Here is a 9,108-nt window from a genome sequence, read left to right as displayed (position 1 = left end):
TGGTTCGCGGGTACACGGCCCGGCCAATCCTCACAGTGAGAGACTCCCACTCGGCCTAGGGGCCTGCGCGTGCCAATGGGCGTGCCCCCTTGGCGGCGGGAGGAGGGGCGGAAATTAGAGCTGTGAGCCGGGCACGCTGACGCACCACGTCCGAGGGCGGCAGGCCGGGGCGTGGCCGCGCGGTCGCTCCCCCACCCCTCAGCGGCTGGGACCTCGCGGGGTATTTTCCTGCTGGAGCTTTTGTACGGTGACAGCTTTGAACCCCGGCGCGGAGGCGAGCGCTCAGGAGGGCGCCCCTTTGTCCCTCCCGCCCCGCCTCTGCCGTGCGCCGGGTGGGCGCACCCTGCGGGGCTCGCCTCCGCTTCTCCCTTTCCCCTCCCGAGTGAGGTGCCCAGCGAGGAGGCGTGTCCGCTCCGGCCAGCTCGGACAACCCCGCCGCACCCCGCCGAAGCTGGGTTCCTGGGCGGCCGTCGCCCCGAGACTCGGGCCGCTCGCCCGCTGCAAGCTCCTCCCCTGCCGAGCCCGGGGCTTGGCGCGGCCCAGCAGGGAGCGGGGTCTCGGGTGGGGCAGGGGATGCACTGACGGGAGGCACCCGGAGCTCTCGATCGTCCCGGGCAGCCGGGAACTGGGCCCGGCCCCACTGCCCTTGAGCCTGGGTCAACCGGAGGCGGACTGGCACCAGGCTGGTGGTTAGCCTGGCAGCGTGGGTGATGTGCCCACCGCGTCCCATGCTCGCAGGAGTGAACTACGTGCCGGGGCGCTGGCGCCGCTGCTCATGGAACGCGGGGCCCCTTCCTCTGGCTCCCCTCCCCAGGCCCGCTGCCAACTTCTCCCGGCTGCCCCTCTCCCTCCCGGCGGGGGAGGCTTCCGAAGCCACCGACTGCGCGGGCCCCGCCCACCCGCTGCCGGGCCTCGCCGAGGAAACGCTCCCTGCCCTGCCCCGCCCACTTGCCCTTGGCTCGCCCCGGCGCCCTCACCCTCGCTGTCTCCGAGACCACCCCACCGCCCTTCTCCAGGCCTAGGCCATCAGCCTAGAGGTTAGAGGCTGAAGCCGAGCGCAGCAAGCCCCTGGCCCGGAGAGACCGGCCGGGGTCTGCAGCCCTTAATGGACATTCAAACGTGTTAGCTGCCCGCGCGGGGAGAGTGGAAGGAGGGCAGCCCAGGCACTGGATCCCTCGAACCAGAGAAGAGGGGTGGTTGGGACAGTGTCGTCCTGCGCACAAAATTAAGAGCAGCCATTTCACACCAAATTATCTTGAGGCCTGGGTAGAAAAAACTTTCCAGGTCACCAAGGACAAACGCATTTTGGGTTGCATGTTGTGGTGACCTGTAAACTGGTGTGGACGTCTGGGTGCCCTGGGAACCCTGGGAACCGTGACTAAAACCCTAAAGTTCCAGCAGCTCACTGGTGGGCGACCCCTGGGAAGACCACACAGTGTGCTCTGCAGGGGTGGGGCTCTGTACTGGCCTATTGGGTCAGACTCCTCCTCTAAGAGGGTCTCCTACTGGCAGGAAATAGTCTCTCTTCTCCCAGCCAACTTGTGTTGATGACATTTAAGAGATTTGTGTTCTGACCAAATAATGATTCAGAATGTTCCTGCAGTCTCACCACATGTCACAATCAGTCACTTCATTTAGGATGGGGCTGGCCGGGTGCTGACTTACCAGCCATCCACCCCACTCCCCACTCCCTCCAGCAAGCAGGATTCTGCTCAATCTCCAAGGTACCACTAGCTCCATGACCCCCCCTTGACACACTCCAGCCTGGGCACACCCTGGCAGGCCTCTTAGGAGTAGGCACCCTTCTAGGCGTTGGGCTACAAGTGACCATCCTCTGTTCTGGGTGACGGACATAGGCCTGGGTCAAGGGTCCTCCTCAGGTACACACACCCCACCCCCATCCACAGCCCAGAACAGTCCCAGGTCTCTGCATGGATGCAGCCTCCCTGAGTGTTTGGGCTGCACTCTCAGAGCATCCTGGGGGGCAAAACTCACACCCTAGGCCTGCTTCTCAGGCCTTTAACGGTTGTTCATAGAAGGGGGTTCTGGGGCCCAGCAACCCTCATCCCAGCCCCACATGGGAGTGTCTTCCAGATACATACATTCTCTTCCTCAGGGGAAAATCTCACCATAACCGCTGGCCTGTGTTATTTTTGCTTCATAAGATTTTGACAGATATGGCTTTTGTATGTCTGAGGGGGGGGGGGGGTCAAGTGTCAGATGGAAGGAATGGAATAAACAAAAACAGGAGCTGCCGGAGACCGAGGTTCAATCTCTGGGTGGGAAGATCCCCTGGAGGAGGAAATGGCAACCCACTCCAGTATTCTTGCCTGGAAAATCTCATGGCCAGAGGAGCCTGGTGGGGTATATGGTCCATGGGGTCGCAAAGAGTCATACACGACTGAGCACACAATTCAGGAAAGATCAGCCCAGAGCAAGTGAATGGGGATGTGTCTGGAGAGTGGAGAGGCTGGGCTGGAAAGGGGGCTGAGGTTTCCACTGGAGATGGCAGATGGATGGTGTGTGTTGACTCTGACTTGTGGAACCTCCTTTCACAGCAGTGTTTACCTGTTGTTAGAAAGAAACTGGCAAGAATAGGGCAAGCAAGGGAACAAGTAACTGCAACACAGTTGTTGAAGCTAGAATACTATACAGACCTGAGACAATGAAGTCTTGAAATGGTAGCAGGGTGGGATAGGGTGTGGGGAGCCAAGAAAAAAAACTCTGGAGTCCCCAAAAGGTCCACCAATGGATGGCACTAGGCACCTCTGGATGGGGGTTTGAATGGGGGCTAAGATAGTAATTGGCTGAAAGTCTGCGAGAGTTGGTTATGGACAGGGAGGCCTGCTGTGATGCAGTTCATGGGGTCGCAATGAGTCGGACACGACTGAGTGACTGAACTGAACTGAATTGCTTAAGAAGCACCCAGACTGTCTCAGCAAATCTATGCTGCCTTCCCCATCCTGACCAAAGATGGGATGTCTGTCATCTAAAGAAGGTTAAAGGGTACTTCCCTGGTGGTACAGCAGTTAAAACTCTGTGCTTCCAATACTGGGGTCATGGGTTCAATCCCTGTTAAGGGAACTAAGATTCCACATGCAGCTCAGCATGGTCAAATTAAAATAATAATAATAATATAAATAAGGTAAATGGAAGCATCTTGGGATGAGAGATACCATGCACAGGGCAGAGGTGCCATAATAGGAACAGAGGAGTTAAATGAACCTGTAGATATTAGATGCTGAGACCATGTTCCAGCTTCCCTTCTGGGTTTTCAGAACGCGGGCAGCCAAGAGGCTAGAAGGGTCTTTCCTGGGGCATTAAAGCAGGCCAAGGGGAACACCTTAGTTTCTTTACATATGCAGCTGCCCAGTGGAACCACCCACCAGACCACACTCCAGGGAAGGCTGCACTTCCCGAGCCCCCACAGATACAGAACCTCTAGTCCAGCTTTCACAGGTGGCCAGAGCTGATCAAACATCTCAGGAAATCCTGTGTCATGAAATCTAAAGCCCCAATAGATTTTTTAACAGCAACTTGGAGGAAACAGAGACTGTACAGAGAGAAGTATACAGCAATGTAACCATCAATCGAAGTCATGTCGTCAGAGTAACTAAAGAAACTACAGCAACCCATGAAGGGAGGCCATGTATAAAGAAATTTTTGGTGAGCAAACAAAAAGTGTTCATGGAAATTTGAAGTAGTGGAAATAAAGGGCTTCCCAGGTGGCTCAGTGATAAAGAATCTGCCTGCCAGTGCAGGAGACACAGGTTTGATCCCTGGATCAGGAAGATTCCCTGGAGGAAGAAATGGCAACCCACTCCAATATTCTTGGCTGGAGAATCCTATGGACAGAGGAGTCTGGTGGGCTACAGTCTGTGAAGTCTCAAAAGAGTCAGACATGACTTAGCAACTGCATATGTAAAATTTAAAAAACAATACTGCCAGGAGGGATTGGAAGATAGTTGAAGAAATCTCTGTGAAAGCAAAACAAAAAGAAACCTCCAAAATGGGAAACAGGAAAGAAGAAACAAAGGCGGGCCATCCAGAAAGTCCATTAATGAAATAATAGGAACCCTAAAAGAGCGATCAGAGAAACACAGGGGTGGAGGTGGAAGGGAAGAAATCATCAATGAATTCATCCTTTAAAAAATCTCCCCAGCTCAAGAGCATGTGTTGAAAAACCCACAAGAAGCTCAACAGGGAAAAAATAGTTCTTCCCAAAGGCATATCACTGTTGAAGTGCAGAATAATGGGGACAGAAGTGTCCTGACATTAGAAGCAGGTCACAGATAGATGGTCAGGAGTCAGAAGGTGAGGGGCAAAGCCTTGGGGATCTAAAGGAAAATTATTCTCCAGTCATCACCCAGCAAAAGTGTAAATCAAGTACTTTGAGATGAATGAGGTCTCAAAATTTTATTTCACCAAAATAAAGAAGCCAACTGAGAAAGAGGGAGGCGTGTGATACAGGAAAGAGGCATTCAACACAGAAGGAAAGGGAGGAGCATAGAAGCACCAGGCCAGGCTGGAGCAGGGCAGAAGCTCCACGGACACTTCTTCAGGAGATGAAGTAGACAAGATCCATGTACCTGTCAGGAGAAGCTGGGCCATGCTGCAGGAAAGACTGCCTGTAAATCTCAAGTGTTAATTTCTGGCAATGCTACACTTCCTTTGTGAGTTGCCTGGGGACACCCAAGTTGATGGAGCAGCCTCTGTCTAGAACATGCTGGTTGCCATGGCAGAGGGACCCAGAGTGTCCCTCATGCCTTCTTTTCCATACACAAAATACACTGTCCCCCTCCCCTGGTGGGAAACCTTATCAATCCTGACCTAGAGATCAGAGACAGGCAGGAAGACAGAGATTCAAGCATCGACTGGAGATCCATTACCTCTGTAGGCTGCTGCACCCCACCCCCAGCCCCAATACACAACCCCAATGTGCAGTGATGGGAAGGGACAGAATACACAACAAACAGACCAATTCAGAAAGGGGAGGAGGGGGCAACCCCAGCAGATGGTGTTCACAGTGATTCTGAACACTGCTGGGCAAATTTTGCCCTTCATCCTGGAGTGAGTGTGTGAACAATCCAGCCCCGCTCCCTGGGAGGCCAGGTCACCGTGGGGTGCTCCTCCACTTTGAGGGGATCCCCCTCCACCATCATTCTCTTTGGCTGCCCTGGGAGTGGGGGGCGGTGGTGGTGGGCAATGGGAATCTGCCTCCCTTAGAGGGCTGAGCACTTTCCCCATAGTGCTTCCAGCCTGAAGGAGGTTAGAAATGAAGGGTTATCTTAAGTTCCAGACACAAACTCTATTAATGCTTGGATATGGTTTCTTTGGTCCTACTAGTTCCTCAAAAATCTAGTTAATAGACATTGAATATGCTGATAACCTTGATCTTGGACTTGCAGCCTCCAGAACTATGAGAAATAAATATTTGTTGTTTATAAGACACCAGATATTGTGTTTCAGCACCCCAACTGGCCTAAGATATCCACAAAATCCATCCCCTCTTTCTACAGCAGTGAGCAACCATACTTTCCACAGACCTGTGCAGTGAGGTGTGACCAGGTGACTAAGTCCCCAGGGTGGGACTGTGAGCAGAGGAACTGCAGGCTTTTAGAGAGTGGATCTTTCCTCCTGTATCTTCTTCTTTTCCCTCTGCCCAGTGGATGCTTATGTCAACAAAGCCCTAGGGGATGGGGGATGATGGAGTCACAAAATAGAGCAGCCTGGAACCCAGAAATCTAGCCGAGGGTGCTCACAGATGGTCACTGTGTTTGAGCCATAATCATCCAGGGCCTACCTATTACTGCAACTTAGCCCACCTTCATGAATACAAAAGTGGGAGGAGGTGACCGAAGGGGAACAATAGAACATGGTTTATAGAGAGAAGCTTGGTGGCAGATGGAGTGAGGTCTGTGCTTTGTTCTATAGCATTCTCCTCTGGGGCTGGCTTCCTGGTGGCAGCCAGGCTGTGGGGTGACAACTCTGGGCATCATCCTTCCTCTTTCCCAGGGAGTCACTGATGGCTTGCCGTGCTAGTAGGGGAACAAACCATTCTCTGCTGTATGACATGGGGGTGGAGCAGAAAACTGTCTTCATGTCCAGTCTCCCAGTGATGCTGAAGGGCAGAATAACCCACTGGGGCCTGAACAGTGAGAGCTATCCTCACATCTGGTACAGGTTTACACAGGGGAGAGATGAAAATGGGAAATGCTTCTGAGACTCCGCTATCCAAAGACTTAAGAGATATCTACAGGGTCAGCAACAATGTGTGAGGAAGGCATGTTAAAATGATGGATGGTCTCTTCCAGGCTTCCTGGAGCAGATGGCTTCAACGCCTGAGCACAAGCGACATGGGACCTGCCCTCCTCCACGATGATCTGGGAGGGTCTCTGGTCTCAGTGGGTATTGTCTGTTCTTTCTGGGACTGTCCACCCCCACCCTCAACACACACACACCCGAATAACCATTCATAACTTGTAATCCCCTCCCCCAGGAGAAGGAAATGGCAACCCACTCCAGTATTCTTGCCTAGAGAATCCCGTGGACAGAGGAGCCTGGTGGGCTTCTGTCCATAGTGTCGCACAGAGTCGGACACAACTGAATCGACTTAACATGCATGCATGCATTGGAGAAGGAAATGGCAACCCACTCCAATATTCTTGCCTGCAGAATCCCAGGGACAGGGGAGCCTGGTGGGCTGCCGTCTATGGGGTCGCACAGAGTCAGACACGACTGAAGCGACTTAGCAGCAGCAGCAGCAATCCCCTCCCTGGTGGGTATACTGAGCCAAATGCTGTATTTAATCCTTTTGAGTTGATTCTGAGGTTCTTGCTCAGCACCCATCAAGGTCAGTAAGTCCCAGCCTCCAGGAAATGCTTCAGAGCTCCCCTGACATGTTGACTTATTGACTCGCTTGGAGATGGCACAAAAAAGGGGCCAGGCCTTCCCACCCTACAGGTAAGAAAATCAAGCCTCAGTCAGGTCCAGAGACTTCCCCGAGGCCACATCTAGCGAAAGGCAGAGCCCAGGTTCTCTGGCCTTGTCCTGGTGCCTGCATCCCCAGCCTCTGGGAAGCTAGCTAATTAATGTGAGAATTTATCAGATCAATTAAATTAGAGCCAGGTTAGTCCATTCTGGGTTCTCAGGGGAATCCTGTCTAATGAGTATTCCTGTTAACAGGGTTGGGCAGATTTGCAGTGAACAATGTAAGATAAAGACTTAATTCTTGGCTGTTTGCTTGTAGGTCTTAGGGAAGGACTGAAGGATAGTTGACAGGATACAGGGAAGCAGTATTTTTTTTTGTTAGTGCAGAAGGGAGTTAGAAAGTGGGATGGGGTCATGCCCAGTCTCTTGAGTATGGGCACCAGGGTTGTGTGGTCACCTTTAATATCCATCCATCATTCACATCCTCACATGCATATCTAGTTTCCTGGATTGTGGGCTTCCTATGTAGGACAGTACATCGAGAGTAGTTGTTCAGTCTCTCAGTCATGTCTGACTCTTTTGCGACCCCATGGAATGTAGTCCCCCAGGCCCCTCTGCCTATGGGGTTCTTCAGGCAAGAATATCCGAGTGGGTTGCTATTTCCTTCTCTGAGGGATCTTCCCATACCAGGGATCGAACCCACATCTCCTGCATTGCCAGGCGGATTCTTTATCACTGAGCCATCAGGGAAGCCATACATTGAGAAAGTCCGTAGCTATTAGACCTGATTTTATAGTTAAACTGGTTGATTTAAAATATTGCAAATGTAGTATGGGCTGATTGTTTTTATTCGAGGGTCTTTGAACCAGAATTTTCTGGTTTGGGATTTGGATTTGGTCTTTAGTATGAAACTTCTTTCGTGTGTAAAGCAGAGAACTGCACAACCAGGGATATTGTTTCAGGTGACAAAAAAGAAATATTTTCCCCCAAGGAAAAGGAAAGGAGAAGTTGAAAATGAATTAGTTTTTTTTTTTTTTTTTTTTAATGTATTGATTTTTATCTATTTGGCTGCACTGGATCTTAGTTGCAGCATGCAGGATCTAGTTCCCCTACCAGAGATTGAACCTGGGCCCTCTACATCGGGAATGTAGAGTCTTAACCACTGGACCACCAGGGAAGTCCCATGAATTTGTTTTAATCACATTTCAGGTAGCTCGAGAGCAGCCAAGAGGTTGCCATCTCCAACCAGAAGTCCGTTTCTCTAAGAGCAGAAATAATTCCCACTGGGAACGGCTGACGGAGGCCCTTTGAGGGATCTGCGTCGGCTCTGGCAGGTCACTGGGAGACAGGCCCTCCAAAGATTCCTTTCCAAGGGGACACGGATGCCCAATGCTCTGGGCCAGCCACTGGACAATGCTATGTCATATGCAGTGCCTCAGGGCATGCAGCCCCTCCCAGATGAGTCCTCAGTGAATGGGGATGGGTTCTGCTGTGTCCTTGAAGTCTCACCTTAGAGACCTTTATCAGCCCACGCTTCATTATGAAGCAGTAACTCCCGGGGTGGGAGGACCCAACTCAGAGACTGCAGCCCAGACTGGTGGGTGGGTTGAGGGGGAGGGAGCCAGGCTCATCATCTGAACCATCCCAGTGATGCACATAGTTCTACCTACAGCAGCTTTACCCACGTCGCCTGTGGGAGCTCTCTTCAAGGGAGAAATTGTTGCAAGATCGTAAGGTGCTTTAGAATATTGTTGCAGTGTTGTCGCAGTTTTAAAAAATGGCCATGAACATTTTGACACTGGTGACTGCTTCAATCCATGGAGCCCAATGAAAGGGAGGTGGTGTGACTTCCCTGAGCTTCCATGTAAGATGTCCTACCACCTTGACCTGGAAGCCAGCATGTGAGTGTAGAAGGGGTTGAGCAGCCATAAGGCCCAAGCATCAGTGGTGCAGAAACAAACCATCTCTTCCGAGCCCTTTTGAAATTCCTGATCCATGGAATCAAGGGTTGTTGCTGTAGGCTGTTACATTCAGGGTTATTGTGGAGCAAAGTGTGTTAGTCGCTCAGTTGTGTTGGACTCTTTTCGACCCCACGGTCTGTCCATGAATTCTCCAGGCAAAAATTGTAGGCTGGGTTGCCATTCCCTTCTCCAGAGGATCTTCCCAACCCAGGGATCA

The 9,108-nt window shown here is 51.9% G+C and overlaps 1 non-coding gene across 1 annotated transcript; it reads right to left on the bottom strand.

Moving 5' to 3' along the window:
• Positions 1-8,034: 8,034 nt before the first annotated feature.
• Positions 8,035-8,107, bottom strand: TRNAG-CCC. The gene has a single exon. It is a non-coding gene; the product is annotated as a tRNA-Gly (tRNA).
• Positions 8,108-9,108: the final 1,001 nt, after the last annotated feature.

Source organism: Bison bison, unplaced genomic scaffold (assembly GCF_000754665.1).
Source record: "Bison bison bison isolate TAMUID 2011002044 unplaced genomic scaffold, Bison_UMD1.0 scf7180017864181, whole genome shotgun sequence".
In the NCBI taxonomy this organism is placed as follows: Eukaryota; Metazoa; Chordata; class Mammalia; order Artiodactyla; family Bovidae; genus Bison; species Bison bison.
This window is presented reverse-complemented; position numbering and strand designations above follow the sequence as displayed.